The following is a 26976-nucleotide window of genomic DNA, read 5'->3' as shown; positions in this document are numbered from 1 at the left end:
CCTGTGTTCAAATTCAAATAGGGCTGTAGCCGTATTCAGTGATTTGGGCAGCCATCCAGCTACTAGAAAGGATTGATATATGTGCACACACACACACCAGCTGTGAAAATTTGTTGAAGGAGCTGGGGTATGTATCAAGTACCTTTCATATCTGACCAAAAAAAAAAAAAAAAAGGCAATTTTGACAGGCACAGAAGCTACACCTCAGCCCTGCAGCTTTGTCCCCATTGGCATCAGTAGCAAGATTGCCACGAACCTGAACGGGATCTTACTTTGGGCCATGAGTGATTTTTTATTTTCCATATAGGTTACGCAGTAGGGTCAGACTCACACTAGCCCCTGCTTGGGACATGAACAAAACATTTGAGATTTGTACAAAATTTGCATGTCATGTTAGCAGTTGACATTCTGGATTTTCTCAGCTGTTTGATGAAGTGGCACATTACTGGGGACTCTTGACCCATAGGTCACAGATTTTACAAAATATTTAGCCTGGAAGGTAATGGGATAGTTAGTGGTGCTGTAACAATCTAAGCACAAGCCAAATAACTCTTTTGAGTCCCTTCAGAGAGGCTGAAGCCAAGAAGTAACACCAAGTAATGCCAAGGCTAAACATGCCTTCCTTGCAGCCTAGTCTCTTCCAGTTAAACATCTCTCTGGTTTCCCCCTAAGTGAATATTAAACTTATACTTTGAGAAAGCATTTTGAAGTAGCTACATGAAACTCCAGCATTAGGATTTTGAGAGTTAGACACCATTTTATCTATTTACTTTAAAGAGGACTTAAAATTGGTCATCTCTGTCACTCTGCACAGCCCCAACCAAGGGGTATCAAGCGCTAAGAGACATGCCTGAAGATGTTGCTAAAGCAGAGATGAAAACCTAGAGCTAGGACTCAGACTGTAAGGCAGTACCAAGGCCACAGCTGCCAGCATTTCCAAATAAAACTTCTCAGAACAGGCTTCAAATCCAGAACACACCATAGGCTCTATCCTGCTGCTTTCTCCTCACAGACATCAGTAGGAGTATCAAACTTCAGGACCAGCCCCAGCTTAAGGAACATTGTCCACCAAAATGACTCAGAGGGTATCCAGGACATATCTTGTGTGCATGTATGTGGAAAACTAGGTCACCACCAGTCCTTCCTTTTTTCTTCTGCGGATGCTCTGCAGTGTGAGGTAAAATCCTGCAACAAAAACAAGCAGGATAACAGCATTACAGAACCCATCAATAGATCAAGTGCCCAGGGACACAGAGGTCTGAATCACATTGTGTGAGCCCTCTTTTAGCTAGCAATTCCCCATTCATCTTATCTGCAGTTCAGTGAAGCAAAGTATTCAATCAGAATTAATTCCTACTATATACAAATGAAAGACGATGCATTTAGAAAACCCTCGTGCAGCTTTATGTCAATAACAGAGGCAAGCAACAGCAAGTTTCTCTGCATTAGATGCAATAATAACAATAAAAAAAAAACTATATGCCTTTAGTTCTTTTGAAAGAGCCCTTCAAACTATATAGATTTGAGCAAAGCCAGGGTCATAAAAGAACTCATGGCTGAGAATTTGCTCAATCACTACCTGTGCTGGGAGAACACCCACTGAGAGCACATCTTCTACCGTAAATGGGGCAGATGAAGTGTCTCTTCAAGATTTTAGTGCTTTGGGATGACTTTCTTTGGAAGTGAAAACTCCCTGTGCTGAACTGCAGTAGGAAGCATTCTCAGAAGGAGAGGGTAAGGGGAACTGCTTGTGCATAAATAAAAGCGTGACTTTGGTTAGCTATTGCAAAAGTCAGATTTTATTTTTATTAGCAGAAAATGAGATGCAGTCACCTGTCCTGCTTCTGTCCCCTCCCAGCTTCTCTTGCACCCCCAGCCTCCTTGCTGGCAGGGCAGTGTGAGAAGCTGAAAAGTCCTTGACTCAGTGTAAACACTGCTCTTCAACAATTAAAATGAGTAGGAGACATTTCTTCTCAGAAGGAGCGGTCAGGCATTGGGACAGGTTGCCCAGGAGTCACTGTCCCTGGGGGTGTTCAAGGAAAGGTTGGATGTGGTGCTTGGGGACATGGTTTAGTGGGTGACATTGCTGGGAGGGGGGTGGTTGGTTGGACCAGATGATCCTGGAGGTCTTTTCCAACCTTAATGTTTCTATGATTCTATGTTACACTGATCAGAGGCTAAAGCCTGAGCTGGAAAAAGCCACATGGAACATGAGGAACAATGTAGATAAAGCTGCAATTTGCAAGGTCCTGCAGTTTTGCCACCTAACCTAATCCATAAAAGCAGCCTAAAAGAAAGCTGGAAAGGGACTCTATCAGGGAGTGTAGCAATGGAACAAGCAACAATGGCTTTGAACAAACGGAGGGGGGATTTAGATTAGATGCAATGTGATGAATAAATTCTTCACTCAGAGCACAAAGGACACATGGCAAGTAGGGCTGAAGATGCACCTTGCTTCTTTTCCTTAAAGAATAGAATCACAGAACTGTGGGGATTGGAAGGGACCTCGAAAGATCATCGGGTCCAACCTCCCTGCCAAAGCAGGTTCCTCAGAACAGGCTGCCCAGGTAGGCGTCCAGACAGGCCTTGAATATCTCCAGAGAAGGAGACTCCACAACCTCCCTGGGCAGCCTGTTCCAATGCTCCATCATGAAATTACCTAAAAAACAGTGTTAATAATAAACCCAGGGCACAGGAGGGGAGGTGGAGGGCAGTCCCTGTGGCCAAGGGGCAGCCTTTCTCTCTGGCAAGCCAAATGGCCTGGGGCAGCCAGCCCCAGAAAAGGGGCCCTCAGCCCCCCAACCCTCCTCCTTCCACGTGAGGGCATCTTCCAGGCTGCTCCCAACACAGCCACCCTTGGCCACACGTGGGCCACTCCATCACAGAGGCTTGCTGAGGTCACAGTGGCCACCACTGCCCCATTTTTGCTGTGGACCCTATAAAACAGGCCCCCTACAGCTGGCCCACCACTTGCTGCGCTTCTAGGCACTCTGACAGCCAGCTTGTGCAGCAGGAAGAAGAGCCAAAGCAGCAAGGCGAGCAGCAGGCCTCCTCATTGAGAGCAGTCTCCTCATGCAGTCTGAGGAAGCACTGAGAAGGATGGAGCCGTAACTGCTGTCTGGTGCCATAAAGTGAATGGCCCCATGTAACAGCAATTCACACCTCACTAATGGGATGCATTGGGAGTCTGTCTCTTACCTTGCTTCTGGTCAAAAAAAAAAAAAAAGCCATTGGATAAGTTCTGAATACACCTGGGAGATGTGTAGTAGTGGTCTGCTTCCTGTTCACAGATTTGTTTATGATGGGAGAAACTTACTTAAAATACTATATGTGAAGAGACTCAGATGCCCAGACGTCTTTGAAGTTTAGAAGGATTTGTTACTGTACCCTGAAAATGCCAGTCATTGCTAACTAAATGATATATATGCATTTCATAAGCATTTTAGACTGAGGTAAAGTGTGACTTCATATACAAACCCCTCTACTATATAGCAGACATGTCAATACAAGACTACTAGAACTCTTATGATGGCAGTCAGCCTCTGGTATACTGAAGGCAAGAGCAGCGCTCCACATCCTTGTAATTTGCAAGCTGTTCATACAACAGTCCTCGCATATATTCATTCTTCAGAAACCAAGATATTCTATGCATAACGTGAACATAACTTTTGAAATTACTTCATATCATATTGGCAGAAAGCACCAAATTCTCTTCCATTAGCAGTTCCCATAGTAACTGACATTAAGTGAAGGAAGGAGGAATCCAAGCTAGGTAGTGCAGCAGGAACCCAATGTTTTCACATTAAGAGGAAAAAAATGGACGAAGATTAAGCAAACAGAGATCTCATCCAGAGCTGTCTGGTACAGCCTGCATAGCTCAGTGCCTGACAGAGCCCTAGTGCCTTCCCCTGAGGTGCAGCACCTCAGCCTTCAGGTTTTGCAACACTTGACTATTGCTTTAAGTGAAGTCATGAAAAGCAATAGATGGTCTTACGCAAGGATTGTTTAAGAACAGAGTGATACTAATTGCTTTCAAATTTAGTTCCTTGTGTAACACACTTTCACTACTGGCTGCATTGAGAAATGCAGTGTTGCTGGTGGCTTCCCAGCAGAACCTGGTTATTCCTGACAGAAACTGATCTGTCTCAGGTCCTTAAAGCTGGCAAGGAAGAGGATGGTGCAGAAGGAGGCAGGGGATGTGAGAGGGATGCAGCTGCATACAGGAGCCAGTGGATCCCCACGTGAATCATTGTCCCACAAAACAGCCTCACACTCACTTGTGAACAGGTATATTCTTCAACAACTCACAGAGAGCACATCTCTGGGTGCTTCATGCAAGTCTCACTTCCTTCACACTCAAGCCTCATGCTCACACACAGTATCTGATATGAATCAATTCACAAAAAGTCACCAAAAGCTTACCAGCCAAACAAGCAAGATGACAAAGCATCTCCAAGTGCCCTGCCAGAGCATCACAGCACAGCTGTCACAGCGCTCCAGTGGTTCCAGCCCATGTTTGCTCCAGACATCAAAGCAAAAAAACACTAACAGAAGCCTGTAAGCAAGGTGCCTGAGCAACACTCTGCCACACACACCTCCCTGCCTTGCAGCTCTGATTTCCAGATCTGCAAGAAGCCAGGAAGTGTTGTTAGACAGACATTTACATCCAAAATAAGTCACTTTTTTTTTTTTTAAAGAGCAACCAGGGACCATAATTAAGCTGCCAGTCTATTACTAGCATTTAATTGCTCTAGTAACGCCATTGTCTATCACGCATGTTCTGCGCCAAGTTCGACCTGAAGCGCAGCATTCAGTTGGTTGTGCAGAATTTGGAATAACTCACACTAACTATGCAGGGAAGTGCAGCCTCAATTATTTAGCAGTCATTGACTCAATATATAGCTCAGATGGTTTCAGTGCATATATTTTAGTCTAAAACACTGTTCTTGTTATCATGAAAAATGCACTGAACTGCCCAACAACTCAGTTGGGAAGTGCAGCAGAGCAGTTAGTGGAGAAATAAGTAAGATACAGGAACTCAAAAGGGAGAGGCTAAAGGCAACCAACAAGGTGATATAAACTTTGCATCATTTCTCGTGGTTTAAGTTGGTAGAAGCTGCTGCACAATTCATCTGTCTGGATGTAATGAAATATGCACAGAAATATACTGCCCATTTACTCTGCTATGCGATCTCTTTGGAAGAAAAAGCCTCAAGGCTCCTTCAGTGCATCTCAAGGTCAACGATCAGAGAGTTCTGGATATGCATCAATCCCCACGCAAGATCAGTGGCTGTTTCTGCTTCCTTCCTACCCATCCATACAGCACACAGGTCCCTCCCCTGCTGTATGGAGCTTTTTTCTTGCTGCGTGCCCCCATTTCCTGCATCTGAAGGGAGGAGGGGGCTGGATTCAGATCCAAGGTCTGAAGCCTGTCTCCTTTCTAACAGGCAGATTTCAGCCTTGCGCAGGAGCAGATCCAGTTAAATTACACGGGATGATATCTGCAGCAGCAAGGGTAATGCCTGGAGCTGCAACGGATCACCCAGAAGGGAGCACCACAAAGTGCCAGTCCAGCAGTTTTATGAATGCAATCCACAGAGTCCCTTGACTTCTTACTTTTTCTAAGGCATGCTGTAAATCACTGCCATCTAGTTCAGTGTACACACTGAAAGAAAAGGTCCAGTGCTTTCTTACAGTACTGCCTGAGCAACATTAGACTCTCAAGGGCTAGAGGAAGACGTAACGCATTCATGCACAGAAGTATTGTAATAGGTGCTAATCAAAGCAAGAGCACAGAAGGGGGGCGCCTGCTTGCCTGAAATCACTGAATGAACATCTTGTTATAATGCATGAGTGATCTGGGGTATTTCCCCTCTCAAGCCAAAAAAATAAAAATAAAAATTAGGAGGCTTCAGTGCTGAAAGTCCACAGAATGGTTTACCAAGTCAATGTAAATCTTATTAAATCATGACCATCAGAGGGGAAAATGCCTTAATGTGCCTTTTGCACAGTAAACTTAAAATGTCACCTGTAAAAGAAGAGCCTCTCGTGGAGCAACAGGGTTATGTGGAGGGAAGTACCTTACGCTAAAATGATGCTGGGGAATTGTTTATTTTTAAGACCTAAGTAAGCAAGCTCCCTGTCACAGAGAACTAAGCAACACAGAAATAATTCTTGCTTCCCCAAACATGGATGTTTTGATGCCAGCTGCGCTCTGTATAAGGATTTCAGCCTCAGAACTCACGTCAAATACTCCTTGGTGATCCTAGGATGCAGTGATTTAATCTCCGCTGACTCTGATTGCCACACTCCCCCAGAGCCAGAAACAGCCAGAAGAGCACAGAAAAGCCCTACCCCCTTCCACAGCACCTCACACTAATCCAGCCTCTCTGCTTCCCATCTTCCCAGCTCCATTGACATGTCCACCCCACCTCATCCTGGCCCCATTCCACAGTTCCCCATCCCCACCAGCAGCAGCCCAGGTGCTCAGGTCCTTTGCAACTTGTTTTCTGTGCACCCTGAGGTGCAAGGAGACAAGGCTTTCCCTTGGGCACCTGATCTCTTAGCTTGCCTTTGGGGGAGGAATATAATTAGTTTGCATTTACATGTATTAGGGAAACTAAATGTCACTGCCCATCAAGCTCTATCATCTGTCTTTCATACTTCTCTCCACAGCAGAATATCAATAGGTAAGCACCAATTCCTCCTTTATTACTGAAATCATTGATCTAAGCTAGAAATAAGAGGGCATTGGTGTTAATGCTCTCTCCACGACAACAGCATCTGCCGAGCCAGTTCATGCACCCTGATGAACATTACCACTGCAGCGTGAAGACTAAGCAGATGCAGCCATATATCTACATCAGAGCCCTTTCTCCATTCAGAGCTGCTCTGCTAAATATTTTGGCTTGCCTCCTGTAGTAGCTGCCCCACAAATGTACCAAGTGGAGAATAAAATCCTTTTCCAGCCCACGCATACCTTTCAAAAAAGCTGCTCCATCAGAACAGCAGCAATGTATCTGACCAGCCCGCTCCAAGCCTAATGGAGAATACTGCCCTCAGTAGCCCCAGAGGAGGGATTTTCTGGTGAACAGGCAACCTCCTGGTGAATCTCCATTCAGGACAGAGGTGAGATTTTTATGGCCTTCAGCAGATCAAAAATCACTCCTGACCACACTCTGCCCAGCTGTCTGCTCACCCTCCCCTGGAGCTGCTGCACTTTCTGCTCATGAGCATCAGTCCCACTCATATTTCATGCTTCAAGTAGAAAGACGAAGTCTGAGTGGTGAGACACCCTTCCATAGTTTTTTGATAGTCCACCTGAAACTTTAACATGCTACGTGTGTCTCATGGCTGAAAGCCTTTTCATAAGCCCTAGCAGAACCAAATGGATGAAGAGATTTAGAGATAATTTTCCCAGACAAAAAATTCCAGGTTATGGTGATGGAAGAAGTATGGTGGAACATCTGTAGCCATCTCATAACAGCAAGGCTTGTGGAAAACTCAGCACTTACCTTCAGGAGATGCACACGTTGACCAGCTTCTCCTGAGAAGGACAAGGAGAGCAGGCGGGCATATGCCGGTTAGCAAGGGAAAAATGTCACCTTGGGAATAAACTGATGCACACACAACAGCCTCTGCCATGTTTATGTCTGAGCAGAAGGGAAGTTAGATGGATAAACAGCTAAGCTACAGTCCTGGTTATGGATGGCATAAGGATCTGCCCCTCGTCACTGACTGTTCACATTGGTTTGCTCCACTGCTTGGCCAGGGCAGCCCTGAGGGCAGCAGAGTGCTTGAGGAGAGGTAATGGAGCTGCGCAAGCATAGAAACTGAGAAATGCCCTTCCAATAAACATACTGGCTCTGGAGAACGGAGTGCAAGGGTAAGAGGAATAGATGAGGGTTAAAACATGCGAAGGGTAAAATCCTAAGAACAAGAAGGGGCAGCCAGAAAACCAATACCGAAAATTACTCCAGTTCCTGAACTATTTACTTATGAGCTATTCTTCAAGGCTGTTATAAGCACAAAAGAAGGAAAAACAGTTCAGGAAAGGTTCTGAATTTAAAAGTACAAAATCAGAACAACATGGTACAGGAAGAAAAAGGAACTTCAGGATGATTTTTTTCCCCACAGAAGGATTGATTGTACTTCATTTTTTTTCTAGGACAGAGTAGCTAAATCCTAAACATTTCCAATGACAAAGCCTTGACAACATTGTCACTCTGAAATCTGTCCCAATCCTTTACTATCCCTTATTTCAGGAAGATTATCCTAATGTCTGAATTGAATCATCTCTCCCACACTGCCAGTACAGTCAAACCCACTAACTCTTACCCTCGCCACCACAATTATGGAAATATTTTGTTCTCTTCTTCCTTTCAACCATTCACATAATCAGACACCTACCTTTCCCATCCCCTTGCTTTAGACTGACTAACTTCTTTCTTTCAACCCAGCAGGTGATATTTGCTAGCCCTCCAAATCATTCTCAATTTCTTCACATTCATCCTCCCAGGTGTTCCTCATTTTTCTTCAATCTTTCCGCCCAAAATGAGCTGCAAAGCCCTAGCCCAGGCCTGACCAATTCAGACAAAGCAGCAGGTGGCTGGCTGGTTCCAGTTGTGTGCCCCTTTCTTCCCCACACTGACTGCAAGCTTTGTCTTCTTCCCATGGAGGTGCTGGCTCCTGCTCAGCCTGGGCTCCTTTGTAATCCCCAGACCTTTCCCAGAGACTGCTCCCTTGGCACTGGCCTCCCTCCCCATACCTGCATCGCCTTCTGCACATGCAGACTGATTGCCTCCAGGCAAACACTGATTGCTCCCACTTACTGACTACCTCAGGGCAGTACTTTGCACCTGCTCCTACTGACCTCCCTCTTCTTGTTTACCAGCAATTTCTTCAAGTTACCAGGGCCATTTTGGATCCAAAAAGGAAGAAAACCCAATACATATCACCCAAAATCCTGTTTGATCTGTCCTTCCATTTTGGCTACAAACCCCTGACACCACCTGACAGAATGGGTATTGAAGAAGTTTTGCTCCTACAGTACAACGATTTCATTTTGACTATTTTCCCCTAGCTTACTTATTACAGTATTTGAGATAATGTCAAATGCCAACTCCTGCAGATTCTTTCCTACCTGTAATATGTGTTACCATTTTGTAAAATGATTTTATATTGGCTTAGCACACTTTGTTCTTGACAGATTCATAATGGATGCTACAGACTTTCTTGTTTTCCTAGGAGTGCCTACAAAAATACCATTTAACTGTTTCAGATACGTATATATATATATATATTTTTTTTTTCAAAAAAAAAAAATGAAGTTAAGTTACTGGTTACAAATAATTCTCCTCCTGTTCCCCCAACCTCCTTTTTTTAATTGTTAAGTGTCACACTTGTCATTTTCCAGTTGTCTAGGACCCTCCCTGACCATCCTGTCACCAGGATGGTCACCATGAACTGTGTCATTTCATGATCACCATTACACAAATTGCTCTCCACAATGAAACTGCCAATTCTCCCTCCTAGTTAGAAATAAATCTGCAAGGACTTTCTATCACAGTTGCTTTTGCCACCTCTGTATAAAAACTTTCCCCCACACATTAAAAACTGGATGAACCATCTGTGACCTGTCATCTTTTATTTTCGACAAGTGTCTGGGTAACTAAACCCTCATTAACACCACATCCTGCTCTGACTAATCTGTGAGTTCACTTTTGCTGGGACATCTCTGTGATCTGTTAGTAACAGGCAAATTATACTTGGTGATTTGCCAGTCTGAGGAAATGAGCTGTACATTTTCAGGAAAGAGGTCTAGTTTTCCTTTTGCACACTGTCATTAGAAAGCACAAAAAGGAGGAGAGCAAGAACAAACACTTAACTGCTTTATGAGCAGGTAGACACTAAAGAAGACAGACTGCAGCATCATATCACCAGCTCACTTTGCACCATGCACTGAATCATCGACTTCATTCTACCCGCGAAGAGTCACAAGAATTTAAATCTTACATCCAGGACCAAAGAAATGCCCCAGCAGATCAGAGCGATGGTCCACCTAGGCTGGCACACTGAATCTGGAACATCCATGCTGCAATACACCAGCCAGAGCCCCCAGTCTGTGTTTTTAATGCATGTATAAACCTTGAGCAGAAGAGCAAGGCAGGATCCCACTGCAGAGATGGAGACTTTCCAAGCCAACTGTGTTTATCCACACTTTCACTGACCTTGCTCTTTCTTACGCTGTCTGGCCAGGGGTGGAAATCAGACTCACTGCATCCTTTCTAGCCCAATTTTGTAGGTGGGAATTACAGTGGCAATCCACTAGTCTGCTGTCTGTGGCCACTCGCAACGATGAGTTGCACAGGCATAAGCTCTGTAATTTCACCGCAGAGTTACTTCAGAAGCCCATGCTGCATGCTGTCCAGACCCAGGGACTTATTAACTTACCTGCTTGGTCTAACCAGATCTGGGTCTCCCGACCTTACTGCTGTGAAGAAAATGTTGGATGTAGGAATCTCCTCAGCAGCAGAGAAGGCCAATACAGATACACTGATGTTCTCAGGTACGGAGCACTGAGCACAGAGAAGCACTGAGAGCACCTTTCACCTCTGGCCAGCAAAGTGGTCCCACCAACTCCACGTCTGGCTTCCCAGCTCTGGTGCAGCTGAAGAACTCTTTACTAGCAGCTCAGGTATCCTTTGTAAGGCTCTCGTTAAGTAGTTTTTTGGGGGAGAGTTTTTTGTCCTCCAAATTGCCTCTTTACTATTTGACCTGCCATAACTTATGGGCTCTCTTTGTTTAAACCACATTTCCATTTTTTAATACTGAACCTGTCCTTGTGATAGCCTTGACTCTCCTGTTAACCCATAAAGGCACTTTACTAGACTTATGTTCTTCTCTTTAATTTCACTGCAGAATTTACCTAAGCTTCTAATTGCAGCACTTTCGAGAAGCCTCCAATTTTCTCACTTCCTAGACTACTGCTTTCAAGGTTGTTTTGTTCTTTTTTTGAAAGGGAAAAAAAAAAAAAAAAAAAAAAAAAAAAAAAGCCACATTTTTACTAAGTTGCCTTTCTTGAAATTGAATATTCATGTTCTGGATTCATTTGGCTTATCGTCCCTGAAATTTAATCATGTTTAGACAGCTGCTATAGAGCAGTTCTCTCAGGAATACCTCTTGAAGTGGGTCCCATGCACCACTTGGGACCAAACACAGATCAGCATCTTCTCTTGCAGGTTATTTTAGGAAGCAGCCGCACAGAATGCGAAAAATGTTTACCTGTACACCTTGCCCTAACACGGCATCGATCCAAAATATAGATGGAGGTTATAACTACCCCCTTTACTGTCTGTCTTACAACTGCATCTCCTTCTATCTCATGTAACATTTTGTGGTCAGGTCTCGCCTACTGGTCCTCATCCCAAAGGGGATCATCAGTATGATCCTACCATGACGCCTTGTTACTTGGTATTCCATAGCACACCTCTTTTTCCTGGAGCATTTTTATGCTGTTACACTCTGTATTATCCTTCAAATACAGTGGCACTCCCCCGCCAATATGTCCTGTTTTCTCATCCCTGCAAGGTTGGTAGCCTGGCAACACCATATCCCACTGATTATCCTCCTCCCACCGTGTCCCTGGGCTTCAGGGCTGCCATTTGAACCCAGCCATTCTCACATGCCCTTCCTATTTTTTTAGGCACAAGGAATTGCTGTAAAGGCACATGCATGTGTTCCCAAGCTCTGTTGCTCAGCACTGCTGCCCAAGGGTGACCACAGGCAGTCTCATTTTCCTCGTTTATTTCAATTGAACTCTTTTCCCTTTTTTCCTCTCCCTTTCGCCCTTTCAGAGGTGCACAGCTTTGCTTCATTTTAGCCATGGTACATCCATACAGGCTGTACAGGTCCCTCTTATCCCAGGAGCTTCCTCATTTCCCCAAATGCTTTAATACTACCCCTGTGCCTGCACACTGGGGCACTGGCCCTTTGCCTGCCTCCCATGTCCTGGCAGTATTTCAGGCAGCATTACCACAGAGGTCTGGGATGCCATTCTCCTGCCTCCCAACCTGAAGGCAGGCCCCAGAACATCCATTTATTGGTTCGGATGGGGACCACAGCCACCAGCTTCCCCTAGCACCCCTGGTAACAGACCTCTGTCTCCACTTGCCTGCTCCAGGAGGTGATTGCCCACAGAGCAGCCCGTGCTGTCTCATGGGGAGCCACCACTCTCTTCCTGGCCTTCTTCCTGCACCTTCAGCTTAAGGTCTGTTTGGGTTTGGAAGCTTATTGAAATTTAGCTTCCCTCCTTTGATTAACGCACTCCCTCTGTACCTTACTGAGCCCAAGTTAAGCTAGGCAGCTCCCAGCTGAGGACGAGGGTCCATGCTGACCTGAGAAACTCAAAACCAAATCCTCACCAGCATCATCTCCCCTGCTTGCTGCACCCCCAAGCTGCTCACCTACTGCTGGTAAAGTAACCCAGGTTCACCCACCCTGCTCCAGCTGCCCTTTGGTGCCTTTTGGTCACTGGAGGGCTCCATGCCACCTCTGCCAGTGCTGTGAGACCTGCCAGAAACCCGCAGGCACTCAAGCGGCATTAGCTGGCTGTTGTTTAGGCGACTGAATTGAGGGCTTCAAGAATGTCAGATTTGGCCTAGAACAGCAGGGAAAGGATCCCGAGCTGGAAACAGAGAGATGCTTTGGCACAGCTAGTTAGCGTATACAATAGGTGTTACTTCCGCTGAGGAAAATAAGGAGGAATAAGAATTAAAGATTCTTTTTTTTTTTTTTCATAGCAGAGATTTATCTTGATCAACTTGATGCAAAGCCAGATGCTAAGAAAAAAAAGAAAAAAAAAAGAAAAAAAAAAGAAAAAAAAAAGAAAAAAAAAGGAAAAAAAAAGTCCTGTGATAGCAGGGAAAATGCAAATAGGAGTGAAAAAGCAGTCAAATGCTCTGGTCTTTGTGCATTATTTTGGGGCTGCCCCCAGTACACACCTCCTGGCAGAAATCAGCTTTTCTGAGCAGTGCAAAAATGCTATAAAAATACCCAAACCCTTGGGGAACCCTAGAATGCTCTGAGTTTTAAAATTGAAGTTTTGATTATTCCTTTCCAGCAGGTGTTATAACCTTGTGATCAAGGGTGTTATATGCTACACTTTTTTATTTTTATTATTATTATTATTAGCCCCAAATTCTTTGCCATGAGGTTTGTAGTCTCTTTTACATTGCATGTTGTTTTAGGCATGAACTGAAGCATCTCAAAGAGAATATTAGCGATAGTTATTTCTAACCTCATAATTAAATGTCCTTCAAAGCCCTAATTTCCGGTACACAGTGATTGAGGGCTTCATAGGATAACTTCTGTGCTTTCGGAGGCATTTAACATCCACACAAAAGAATCAAAAGGAGACACTCTTGCTGAAGAACATGTAATGTAATTTGCCTTGCTTTTTCATGCAGCTACAGTTTCTGCATGTTCCTTCCAAATACAATACAAATCTGAAAATGCATTGGTTTTCCATACAAAAATGCTCTTCTGCACGATCAAGGACATTGTCTAGTGCCCCAGTGCATTGTAACACACCCTCGTGTACTGGGTCTTTCATTTTTCATTCACATGTAGCTTTTTTTGCAGCCTGTCTCCAAGGCCAGTGAGAGCTGCAGAAAGATCCTGCTGGGATTTCTCCCAGAATTTCACGGAGCATTCATTTTACATTTGTGGCACTTTATTGATTGGTGTCTTTTGTGGGTGTCCTTACAAAGCAGCTTCTACTTATGCCTTGTGGAACAGCCCCATTATGGGATATACAGAGCCACACATTGCAAAATATAGGACAGCTAAAAATAAAAGTTTTCCTTCAAATGATGTAATGCAACAGAGTACAATGCAATCTATATTCAAATATGGATTAATAGAAGTGGACTTAAATATGGACTAAATATGCAAGTGCTTTTGGTTTGAGTATGACTGAGCTTACAGATTCTCTGGAGACAAAATATAAAATTGCACAGCCACCCCTGGAAAGTTGGTAAGGCTATGAAGCAGTGACTCACTGGACATTTTACTGACTCAGATTACATTCTCAGCTTCCGAGAAGGCATATTATAATTAATATAGCAATGCACAAGGGGACTAAGTCCTCCTTTGAACTATATTGCAGCATCAGTCTTCTGACTTCTGTGAAATTATTCCCAATCAACATCAATTAAACACGAATCTGGCCAAGGGTGGGCCCTGTATGTACAAGAACAAACATCACAGCAAAGAGTTTCAACAGATGAGCTATAGCCTCAATAGGAGTTTTGCAATTCAAACAACACATATTCAGGCACTGAAGAGAATAAAGACCTAATTAGAGAAGTCTAGGAAATATCATTTTTGCCCTAAGCCAGCATCCGAAGAAGTCATTGAAGTCATTGGATACTTTTTCATCAGTCCTTCATTTCACGGGCGTATTTTTCATTAGCAAGGACAAAAAAATCCCAGGTACTGAAAAAAAAAAAAAAAAAAAAAAGAAAGAAAAAGGAAAACAAAACCAAAATGGTGGTAGTGGTTCAGCAACGCCCTTCCCCCTGCATCTGTGCTGTTCGAAAGCCAAGATATTTGGAGAGGAAGCAGAAGATCTCTTGTTTGTTGTCCTCAGTGCTGAGAGAAGTTAACCTTCGTATCTTGGGAAAACTGCACAGCGGCTCGTTAGCATTCTGCCCACACAAGCCCTCCCTGCCACTACGCTTGGGCTTTGTGCTCCTGCCACTGCATCCCATAAACCAGCCTGTAGTACTGCAGCACCGTGTTGAGCATTGGCCACATTTCTTCCAAAAAAAAAAAATAAAATCGTCGTATTTCTTTCAGTGGCAGATGAAACAAGTATTTAATGTAGGGGCTTCAGAACAAAAATGTTTTCTTGACCTTTTCAGAGTGAAGATGCATGGGATAGCAGTAATGAAATGCAAAGCCGACTGGCTAAAAGTCAGAGGGGTCAATTTGGGTTTTATTTTTTTGTTATACAAAGCAAAATAAGCCTATTTTAGCACATAGGAACACTTCCCTATTATTTTTAAACACTGAATAGCCTTGTTTCCAATCCATAAACTAGATAAATCCTACTTCTCCACCGGAGAGATTTTTTTGAATCAAAAGCGCAAGGGGAAAAAAAAAAAAAAAAAAAAAGGTTGTGTTTTTGTTTTTTTCTCCAAGTTAAGTGAACTGTTCTGACCAGAAGCTGCAAGATGTGTGATTACAAAACCACATAAAGTACTGAAAATATGTATATCAAACTCCATTTTACACAGCTCTACCAAGGATAAAAGTGCTACTTCAGTGAAAGATATTATTAGAATTTGTAATGCTCTTGCCATGGAAATAGCTGTCATGTCACCCACCAGGATTATGGCTGGGTGGACAAATAAGAAGAGCAGATGATACATGAAAGCAGTAGAAATGGGAGCATTTTTTAGAATTAGACAGCAATGGCAAGGGAAATGAAAATGACATGTAAGGTCTAATTGGAATTCCTTTAGTCATTTGCAAAGGATATTAAAAAGCCTTTCTCAAAAGCACTCTTATCAACATTTTCTTCAGGAATTAGGGTACAGCATAATTTGGTCAGAGCATAAGCATATTAATTTTTCATTCCAGGAGCAGGTGGCAGCAAGCTTGCAGATACTAATGCCAGCCCGTGAGCTCTTGGCTGAGCCTCCACAGCAAAATTAAGCCTGGAACTGCCAGCAGCGGGCTGGACACTGTCCTGCCACCACCCTCAGCCACAAAAGATCCACAGCCATGACCTGGTTGCACAAGCCCAGCACCCTGCTAGCACTTAGGATTAGAAGACCAGAGCCTCAGGCCTCCCGAGCTGTCTCATGTTCACCCCTCAGAAAAGGGTTTCCAGGTCATGAAATTTTGCAGTCCCCAAACTTCTGACACTAGGAGGCAGAAAAGGTCAGAAGTAGTGTTTTTAGTGTTCCCATACTGTTACAGAGCCTGTAAGGATCAAGTGCTTCTTCAGGTGTAATGAGGAAGGACCAAAGAGTGCACTCAGCATGGAGACTGGGTCACAGCAAGAGCGTGCTCACCAGCACAGGCTGAAGGAGCTCAGTGGGGAGCCAAGTTATTGGACTGGGGAGAAAGGTACTTGCACTTCATTGTGCTTCTTCACCCTGTTCTACAAACCATGCAAAAAGCAGACAAATGAAGTGTTTAAGGAACAGTTGTGTCTGCAGCTTTTGAACACCCACTTGATCCTGCCAACATGCACACCATCCCTCACTTACAGGACAAACCTACCTTTGGAAGTAGGGGCCACCACAACAGCAATGGAGCTTGCTAATGATCCAGATGGGGCAAAGTCTGGCCTTTTCAGCCTTCTAAGGAGTTTCACCTATGGAGACTGCAAGGCCCAAGGTTATTTCTATTAGGGATGACAATTTCAAGGCAAACAGAGAAAACACACATGGCAATCAGTCTGGGTCCAGTGAGAGTCCTAGTTCCACCCAGTGGCTGGCAGCAACCAGCTCTTGTGGACAGGAAAGGCTGTTAACTTCCCCTGACCTTGCACAACACAACTGGGATCAGTCTATATCACTTCTCAGAGAGGACAGGCTCAAGTGTCACAAATACTCAGCTCATAGTATGTGTTTGTCATTGACTCTCCCAACTCTAACAGGCAGCAGTTGCCCTTTTATCCCAACGTCTTGAGTGAATTGGCAACATCCCAGCCCCAGTGAAAAGCAGGTAATGTGAACGAATACAAGAAAAATATCCAGCCTTGCAACATTCATGACTTCTTCACAACCAAGACTAAGACATAGTGATCCAGAGATCATTGCACTGGGACTTGCCAGGGCTGAGCCTGGAAAGACAAATTGCACAAAGCAGTCAATGAATCACAAATAGGCCCTGAGCAACCAGACTTAACTTTGAAATTCACTCTGCTTTCAGCAGGCAGTTGCATTAAATGACCTCCAAGTACTCCTTCCAGTACAGCTATTTAAGCCTATTCTTCCAATACCTCCTCATTACACCTGACCATTTCTAGCTGTCTTGCATCAGCTGTATGTCCATCGCAGAAACTTAGTGAAGATTCCTACTGTCTTCTGAGATCATCCTGAGCTGTATCCTCACTCTGAGGTTAGTTTTTGCTGGATTGACCTTACTACAACCAACAGGAAACCTGACAGTCTTTGGAGTGAGATGAACTAGAGCAGGGGTGGTTGAGTTCCCCTTCACAATGATTATTGGAGGGCTCATGCTGTTCCTTTGCATGGAGCAAAATTGACCTCTTTTGGCTTAGGAACTGGTTCTTCTCCATACTGAAGAAAAAACAATGGGACATAGTGGGTGAAGAAAAATCTCCTTTATTAGCCCTCCCCATTCTCACTCTCAAACAAGGAGATGACACAAGGACACTCATCACCCAGCCCCCAAGGAAAAGTCTAGGAAAACACAGTCTAATGAAGGTCAGAGCACAAAACATTGTTTTACCGAGCAGTATTTGCAGTAAAAGTACCATATTTGCTGCCTACATAACATTGGAACAAGGGCCGTGTAGCTTGTTTTGTCATGAAACGAGTGTTGGACACAGATGTGCTTTTAAGAGGATCAGGAACATTTAGACCTAGTTAAGACATTTCAAAATAGCAATTCAAAACATATTTTTAAAAATATTTAGCATAGTTCTTTAACCACTTCATCGTTTTGCATGAGAATTTCATACACTACAGTGAGATGGCAAGTTGTAACAGGCCTACAGTCCTGCCCCTTGACCTGCTCTCTCCAGGAGGTAAGATCTGACCGATGGGATCAGACCAACAGCCACCTGGCCCAGGAACCCCTCCCTGCCAGTCACCATAAGCAAATGCCTAGGGAAAAAATGGGAATAAGATAAGCACATATGATTCTTCCCCCTAAGACAGTCCCACCTCTTCACTTATTCCAACTCTGGCTTGTCCTGAATCAGAGTTTATCTTTTTTTAATAACCACTGAGTGTCCCTCCTTTGAACTTCAGTATCCCTTGAACTTTTGGCACCCACTTCTGCATGTCTTCACAGCTGGTTTCCTGCTCCTTACTAATAGGAACAATTTAAGGCCATCAGCAGATTTTGGCAGCTCGTAGCTGACCCCCTTTTCCAGGTCATATATAAATCTGCTGAACTGCACAGATTCCCAGGGACTCCCCTGGTGATAATCCTGCTCTGCAAGAACTGCACATTTTCTCCTGCCCTGGTTCCTGACTTTAAAGCCATGTAAGGATTTTCCTTCCTGTGGGGAGGGCATGAGTGGTACCCTGGGAGGCAGCAAGTTTGTATTCCCTACTCCGTGCTGGGCTCTAGGTCTGGAGCTTGTTCTGCTGGGCTTGGTGTCTCACACACATTGCATTAAAAACCACATCTCTGAATTCCTGCCATCACATCACTAACGTTGCTGCCCTGCAGATAAGATACACGGCTACAGTGGCTGTCTGCCTGCACCCATCCATCGCATACCTCACAAATGGGGGGCTACAAACGTATCACCACATTGCTAGCAAGATGCTCCTACCCTGGTGTCAGGGGCAAAGGAGACCCTGGCCTGAAAGGCTGCTGCAGTGATTCTTCCTGCTCAGACCTGCCTGAACTGAGCACAGCATGGGTGAGCAAATCCTGGGGAGAAAAAGACATCAGTTCTGTCAGGTCCTCTCTTTTACTATATGGCCTTTGTAATGTCCTATTTTTTTATTTTTTTTTCTCCAAAGGACTCTTGCCTTCTTTACTGTATGAAGCAGTTGGGTTTCACTTAGCAGTTACACAATATTTTCTTTTTCCCTTTATATTTCTGTATGGAGCAAAATTTAATACCTGCTCTGAAGGAAGAATTAGTCATTTCCTCCAGTTCTTTTGAAGGCTGTCATCCCTATCAGATCTCTGAGCATGCCAGAAACATTCACATGTCAAATGGGGAAAAATATGTACAAACACACCCGGAGTTCAGACACACAGTTGACTGCTGCCACTCGAAACAGAAGCATGACCAGGAGCTGAGCCTGGTTTGTCTCTTTAATCATCTCTGGCACCAGGGAAGATGGGACATTTTGCCCGAGGCTTTCGAACACGTCTCCTGACTGCAGAGGAACAGCAAAAGAGAAAACCTTGGGTTCTCATTGTGGGCTAAGGAGTAAAGGATGCTTTGATGGACAGTACTTTAGGTCCTCTACCCATGATCTAATAATATTCAACCTCTTTCACCTCTCAAAACTAAAGTACAGAGATACTAAAGCTTCTCATTTCAAAAAGTGACTTCAGAAAGTAACTGGACTTTTTTTCTGGCATAGTCACAGCAACAACTTCCCCAGCAGCACCACAGAACCAAGGGCTGCCCTCCCATGCACATCAGGGCTATCAGCAAAGCCATGTCAGGTCAGTCACGGCTTTGTCCAACTCAGTCCCAAAAACCTCCAAAGCCTCTCTGACACCTTTCCTGTGCTGCAGTACACCCTTTGTTCCTCGTGTTCCTCCTGAACAGCCTTTGGGCATTGCCCCTTGATACATGGGCCAGCACTACTGAAGGGGGTATTTGGGTCCATCATCGTTATGACTGTTTTTCAAGTACTTGAGCACCTCAGCCTTTTCTGTGTCAGGCACGGCTAAGTTGTCTCCTTGATCTGTGGGCAGACCCATGCTTACCCTGAATTTCTTTCATCAGCTAACATACATGCGGGATTTCTTCTTGATACCCTTAAAGTCTGCCTCAAGTCTGTGCTCCAGCTGGGCTTTGGTCTTCTGGATTTTGTCCGTAGGCACACAAGTGATGCCTCTATGCTCCTCTTTTGTTGCATGTCCCTGTTTCCATCTGCTGTGAGCTCCCAGTCTTGTCCCAGTCTTCTTGAAATGCTGTTTGTCAAAGAGTCAGCCTGAGGCAGACAGCTGGTATGGAAAATTACAGCCCGTCAGTTTCTCAGTTGTAAGTAACTGAAACTAGCATCTTATAATGAGCAGGGTCAGGAGATCTTAATAATTAGTAACTCTGCCCTTCCCACCTATAATTATTTATTGTCACATATTACAGCCAGCACTCACTATGCTCTGGCCAGAACCATGCAATCCTTTTAAGCAACCCTGATGTGTATCTGTTACCCAAATAAATACAGCATTGATGTATGCTAGTAAATGAGTGTGCACTTTCTCTGGTTAATGTATTACCTTCCATTCTTCCTGCAGCCCCAGTTGTTCTTACTTTATTTCCATGGTTTTAATCTTTGTTTTCCCCAGCCACACCTCATTTTATGCTCTCTAGCTCTTGCTGAGTTTTGTATTTGGTCTTTTTTTGTAATTAATATCACTTGCCTGTACTCTGTTCCACTTTTTCTCCCTTGACCTCAAGCTCCCTCCCCCTTCCTTTCCTCCCCTCTCCCCCATATGCACACTGCTCCCTGCCTCTTGCTCTTACAGGCAGTCAGTTCCCATCCCCATCCTTCCTCTCAGACACACCTCTTCTGGCCCGACCCAGCTCTCACTGACACCCCTTTTGTTCCAGCACCATCGGAGCTGCTCAGCACCCTGCCGCTGCCATGCGGAGGGAGCAGGCCCCAGCTGGGCAAGGTGGAGCCAGGCCCATTCCTCCCGGCAGACATCTTGTGGGTGCCACCAGTGGTGGCAGCAGGGAGAAGAACAAATCAGCATTTGGACAATGCTCTCAGACATATGGTCTGATTTTGGGGTGGTCCTGTGCAGAGCCAGGAGTTGGGTTCGATGATCCTTGTGGGTCCCTTCCAGCTTGGGACATTCTGTGATTCTAGGTCCAGAAGACTGGAAAGCTGGTGCTTTCCTACACCTACTTAATCACCCACCGGCCTGTGAGATGCCCCAAAAGTATATAGGGTGCCACGAGTATTGATCAGATAAGCAAGACTTTGGAATAAGCAATCAATCAAGCTGCTGAGGAATGGTTTCTCTTCTCTTTGCTGTGGGGGAAGTGCGCTCACTATCCATTCACTTTGGCAACATCCACCCATATAGAAGGGACGATGGAGGGAAGCTGGCAGAGAGGTGGCTTCAGCCCAGGGCTGTAAGAACATACCACAGTGAGGTCTGCCCACAGCAGATGCACCTCTAGAAAGGAAGAAACGTGGGAGAAAGTGCCCAGCTCCTGCAGTGGTGGACGGAGAAGATAAGCAGGGGCCGCAGAAGAGCTGACCTTGCAGGATCACGCCCCAGCTGCACCAGCACAGCACTGGTCAGGCAGTCCTGCACGATGCTGGGAGCAGCCAGAGGAGCTCCTGCTCTGCACACAGCTGATGGCCTTGGTGTTGTCGCCTGCTAAGTGCTGCCTAATTTGCTTTTAACTGCTTAAAAATTAAGTGTGTCCTCAACACTTTAGTTACTCTTGTTTGTTTGCTCTGCTCTGCTAGTAAGTACTAAATATTTAAAATGGGCTTGCGAGGCACTGCCTAACAGCAGGTTCAGTCACTGCTGTGCTGCACGTTAATAATTTAAAAATGCCTGGAATAAAAATGAAGCCTGCAGTGGCGTATTGGTTTAACCTTGCTATCCCACCTCTGCCCAGGCACGTGGAGGCAACAGCAGGGGACGATAGAGGTGACTCCTGGTGCAGAGACCTCCCAGCCCACCTCCTCTCTCCTCCACTGCTGCTGCCTCTCTCGCACCTTCTGCCTCTGCAGATGTCCATCAGCCATGCAGTCATGATGCAGAAAATGAGCTGCCCACCCTGTTCCCCCTGCTGTGTTTGCTTCACGCAGGGGGGATGCCTGCTTGTTGCCACAGCATTGCAGCAGCAGCCAGGTGGCCTCCAAACGGGAGCTTGGTGCCTACCATGACATGACCTGTCAGCCCACCCGTGTGCATCCAGCACTGCTTGCGCGTGGAAGCGGATGAGGAGAATATTGGGCCATCAGGCTGGGAGTCACAGAAGCCATCTCCTGCTAGGCTGAGGCTACAAGGGCAGGTGGAGGATGCCCCATGCCTTTACAAGTGCAACTCTGATTTGAGCCAGACAACAAAAACTGTCAAAATCATTCTCCTGGCTTCAAGATTATTATTATTATTATTATTATTATTATTATTATTATTATTATTATTATTATTATTATTATTATTTTCATCATCATTATAAATACAAGATCATAGTTGTACTTATGTACAAATAAAGGGGTAAAAAAAAAAAGCAAACAATGAGAAAGAAAAACAATGCAGACACTGAAGTGGAAACCCCAACGTTGCCTCAAGTAACCTGGCAAGGGGAGGCACTGCTGGGCAACAATGATACAAACAATGCAGGCAGAACTTTAAAAATAGTAACACGGCAATTATTAGCACACGGGCTTGCTATTCCCCTCCAGCCCTGTAACCCGAGAGGGCTCTGCTTCTGCAGAGTAAAATGCGAGGCATGTACTGTAGGTAGCATTAGCCTTGTAAGTACTGCACTTCCCACACTGTTAAAAATAACCTCTCTCGTCTCTGTGCGCCAGAATTTGGGGCTGATTTTGTTCTCCACGTTAAAACATCAGCACAGTTTTGAAGCGATCAGAGGAAGTTCACCCGCAGAGGTGAAGCTCTGCAGGCGAGTTACACGGCCTGCTCATTGCCTGCCTCACAAGACAGCCAACCGCCTCATGCCACTGCCTTATTTCCCTGCTTCACCTGTGGTTATCCTGATAACACCCCCAGGACAAAATCAGCCCTGGGACATTGCTGAGAGGGGGTCCAATGTGCAGGAGCTTTTCAATGTCTCATGGGGTGCCCAAAAGCAAGCCTAAATCTCAGCATGTGGAGTCCCTGACCAGCCATGTTTTTTCTCTGTTCCAGACAACCCCACTTGCAAGACGGTTTTGCCTGGCCTTCCTCCCAAGCTGGACCAAGCCACAGCCCAACATAGGCTGGCAACATCTGAAAGGAGAGGTGCCAAAGCAGTGTGAGGTAGTTCTTTGTTTTTATTTTTTGGTAATTAAAAAAAAAAAAAAAAAGAGCAATACACAAGGCTAAAACCAGACTAGGTACCCAAGACACCCTGCACACGCTACTTCCTTCCCAGAGCAGCTGCAGTGTTTCCATCACACATTTGAATCACTCATCCCTTTTCAGGCTGCCCACTGGGCTGGAAACCTTGCAGCGGGGCACACGCTCTGGTTTTTCCTTCCTCCACAGCCAGGTCAGAGAGCCCCGCGGTGCTCTGCCACCTCCCAGCCAGCGGGCAGCAGAGCCCAGAGCTAACTGCTTCACATTAAACCCCATAACAAGGCACAGGATCCAATGCTTCCTCTTTCATTCACATTCATTAGTGCCCACTCACACAGGAATTCACCCACCACACTTGTCAGCAAACACTGTTTGAAGATAGCCTTCACTCTGCCAGCATCCTGAGACCTGGTAGCAACCCCAGCATCCTCCAAACCTCACCACATGTTCAGAAACGCACCATGTGGCCCCAGTGCTATCTATCAAAATACTATCAAGTGCAAATGCATTTGAAAAGGACTTGTTGGGGTAACAGTGGGTGGTTTGGGAGGCTTTCTAATTCAAACCATTGTTTTTATAGGAGAAAAAAGCCCACTACACAAATCAGATAACATTAACATTGTCCCTCCCGCAAATGACAGTTTATGTAAGCATAAAGCCTGTCCTTTTTTAATTATTAGTATTTACTTACTGCTAGGGCACTAAGCACTCACAGCCACTGCCTAACCAGACGCCCACGGTTCATCCACATTATCAGTACCAATGGGCATCGAGTCTGGGAGCCTCACCTTCACAGTGCTGCAGATGAGAAGCATTGTGAAGAGAGAGTTACGCTATTTATTTTTTAAATAAAGGTCTTTTTAAATTGTCCATGCATGAACAGAGAGCAACCAAGGCCCTTCAAACCAGTAGCTAATTTATGGGCATTGCAGCCTCTGGTCTTAGCAAGCGTGCAGCAGAATAAGCGGTGTGTAGTGTTAGTAATGAGAAAATCCTCAGCTAGGCTGGGTGAGCTTCAAGCTGGACTACTTAGACTGCAGAAAGCTTGTGTTTACCCATGCAGTATTCCTCCGTGGCACCACTAATGTTCTGGAGAGATAAAGATTATTTTACTGTTACTAACCATCAATATCTTAATCCTATTTAAACCTTTGAACCATACCCAGACAACAACAACAGTCCCTCAGCAGGGTTCCCATTTGCTACATCTGCCATAGCCGTTCCTCACCAGCAATCTCACTCTACACAGCTCACATCAATTATTTTAAGTTTTTCAAAGGCATTTTGAAAATATTACCATGTTATTTACGACTCCTGTCAGTCAACAACTGAGAGGTGATGGAGGAGAGAAAGGGAGCTGGAGAGGCACTAGCAAGGCTAGGTGCACACACTGAGCAGGGGAAAGCACTGATGCTCACAAACCAGAGAGGTCAGCCTGCTGACTCTGCCTGGGATGCGAGCAGCTCGGATGTGTCCTTTGCTGCCAGGAGGCTGGTCCAGCTCAGTGAGAGTGGGCAGCGCGGGTTGGGAAAGATGTTAGAAAGCCACTGAATCTGCCAGGAGGCTCCCTGCAGCTTTGCTTCATTTTTCCCAGGCACTGCCAGCTTCCTGCAGTCTCCTCCTGGATGCTTTTGACATGGCAGCTGCTAAAAGGACCGACGCAGCTCCTTTAGGAAACTAGAAAAAAGGCAGCAGGGGAGGAAAAATACTGATATACCATCAGATAATTGCAGCACTGTGTCTGGGAAGCTGCTGTCCTTATGAGCCCTGCTACCTAAGCTGTGAAGGGCACTGAGGGTTGAGCTCGAGACTTCTCCTTCCCTTCTCCGGAGAGAATCACCACAGTCTGTTTACACGATGCGGCCGAATACTGGATGCAGGAGAGCGTGTTCGTTTTCCTCAGGGCAGCAGGTTGTGCAGCACACAAACCTTTCAGTGCATCCACTGTTAGGAGCAGTGTGACCAGGAGGGAGGTGCTGCGCCTTCTGGCACTGCTGTTGACTAAGCACCGGTGACACGTCCCTCTGAGAAGTGCTTGGGCAGACAGCACCACCCATGTCCAGGTTTTTTTGGCTGTGGCACTTGCTGGCAGCACTTCAGGCTGCTCCAGCATGAGTGTGCGAGGCTCTGTGCTTTTTACCTGAGCCCCAGGAGGACCAGGCAGGCATGCTGTGCTCACCCCTAGGGCTCTTTCCTGAAGCAGAGATGGATAAAAGGCAAAGCATACTGCCAGCAGCCAAGCAGGGACAGGGCAAGAAGCGGGATGACACAGCCAGTTTCTGTCGTGGCAGTTGGTTAGTGCAACGTGCTGCCTCACACCCTTTGGGGGAAAACATATTTCCAAGATCTGCAAAATGGAAGAGAACAGTCAGACAACAAAACGACAGAGAGAGAGACACTGAGGTCACAACAGGCTGAAGGGGAAAAAAAAATCAGACCGAGACAGGTGAGTGGGCATCAAAACAATAGCTGAAGTAGAAAACCCATTTCCATTTAATTAATGCCAACAGGTAAGGGAAAAATGATTGTGGCATTTACTTTAAATGTAAGAGCTCACTTCTGTGCAGCTCCCTGGAAATGAATGAAGCACTTACCAGGCTCAGCTGCGAGTCATGAGGCGCACAAGGCCGGTGGGAACACCTCCCCTTCCCCGTGGCCCTGCTCCTTCCTCACAGCTGCTCTGACGCCCTGCATTACCCTGAGAGGGGGCTCTGAATAAGGTATTGCTTGTTTTGAACAACTCCCCGTGGCAGTCCACACTTCTTTTGTGAGATAATCCACGGCCGAGGCTCTGCACTGGCCGTGCACTTCGGCTCTGCACCGAAGCAAGCACCAGCTGCCCATCTTTTCCCTCTGCAGTCCTTGGTAAATTACAAGAAGTTGTGGTTATCCCCTCTTGTCTAATTGTGGTATTCCTTAAAGCAGAAACAGAAAAAAGGGTTTTGCATGACCTAAAGGAAAAGCATACGTGGGAAAGACGTGTGGGTATCTGAACCACACCCCTCACCTGGCACTTGCAGAGAAGGGCTGTCATGCAGAGCTGCCATTTCAGTTCGCTCCCCCTGGCCCACAGACGCGGGGCACAGGGAGCTGTGGATCCATCTCCCAAATGCCATTACACAGCTCCGAAACCTCCTGCCAAACTTTGAGTGTCAACTACCGTTGATTTATGAGTTGTTTGCTCACAGTAAGTGACCCTTTTAACAATGAGAAGAACTCAAAGGCTTCTATGATTTGCAGACAGTCCAGCACTTGACAGCCTTTTCCTGTCCCCAAAGGGCAAAATTTGGAAGTATAATTGGTCGGGGTGCTAGCTAGGCTCCACTGCGACACACTTGCAATATAAACACATTGTTTAAACCAGCTTGTTTCTATCTTCAATTATTTACACAAAAAATGAGCTGTTCGTTTCCAGCACCTACCCAAGAACCATTTTGCCCACCAAGGTCCCTATGGAGCGCAGCTGAGCACAGCAGTGAAATACAAAAGACATCTATTAGCAAACTGAATTTAAAGAAAGCTTACTGTCTCCTGAATGAAATAAACAAGTAGCCTGCATTAAACCAGATAGAGGGTAAACTACAACTCGAAACCCAAGTGATGCCAGCACATTTCCATTTTATCCGGCCTGTCTACCTCATGGGTTTCTGTGCACAAGCTGACCAGTGCAGGGGGATCCTCTGTGGGCTATGTGGGATACACCAAGAAGGGCACCACAGCAAATGCTAATGTGTTTTCCTGATTGCTCACGACTTTAATGTTTTCATCATGATCCCAACATCGTTCTTAGGATTCCTGTTCCTAACTGCTGGAGACAGGAAAGTCTCAGTCTTCATTTAAAGGGAAATTTCAGGCCATCAGCAGCAGAGGAAAAGAACCACAAGTGGCCCCTGAGAGACCGTCTCAAGAAACAAGCACACAAACCAATATGCATTACAAAAGACACAGGAGTAGGTAGCCTCAGAGTGCCTGCATTACTTACCTCATCATTTTTGAGCATGTGAGATGAGCAAGGTTCAG

The 26976-nt window shown here is 45.4% G+C and overlaps 2 long non-coding RNA genes across 3 annotated transcripts; both read right to left on the bottom strand.

Annotated features, from left to right (window-relative positions):
* Positions 1–268: 268 nt before the first annotated feature.
* On the bottom strand, positions 269–9004 carry LOC137854087 (uncharacterized). 2 transcript variants are annotated; one of them, XR_011094949.1, is made up of 2 exons: positions 8410–9004; positions 269–1185 (listed from the first exon to the last, which is right to left on the bottom strand). It is a non-coding gene; the product is annotated as an uncharacterized lncRNA (long non-coding RNA). The 2 variants fall into 2 exon arrangements; XR_011094950.1 differs by lacking the exon at positions 8410–9004 and adding an exon at positions 7515–7651.
* A 15161-nt stretch (positions 9005–24165) lies between these two features.
* On the bottom strand, positions 24166–25532 carry LOC137854085 (uncharacterized). The gene is made up of 2 exons (XR_011094948.1): positions 25395–25532; positions 24166–25303 (listed from the first exon to the last, which is right to left on the bottom strand). It is a non-coding gene; the product is annotated as an uncharacterized lncRNA (long non-coding RNA).
* Positions 25533–26976: the final 1444 nt, after the last annotated feature.

Source organism: Anas acuta, chromosome 3 (assembly GCF_963932015.1).
Source record: "Anas acuta chromosome 3, bAnaAcu1.1, whole genome shotgun sequence".
NCBI lineage: Eukaryota > Metazoa > Chordata > Aves > Anseriformes > Anatidae > Anas > Anas acuta.
The sequence above is the reverse complement of the archived record's forward strand: the minus strand, read 5'-3'. Positions and strand labels throughout refer to the sequence as shown.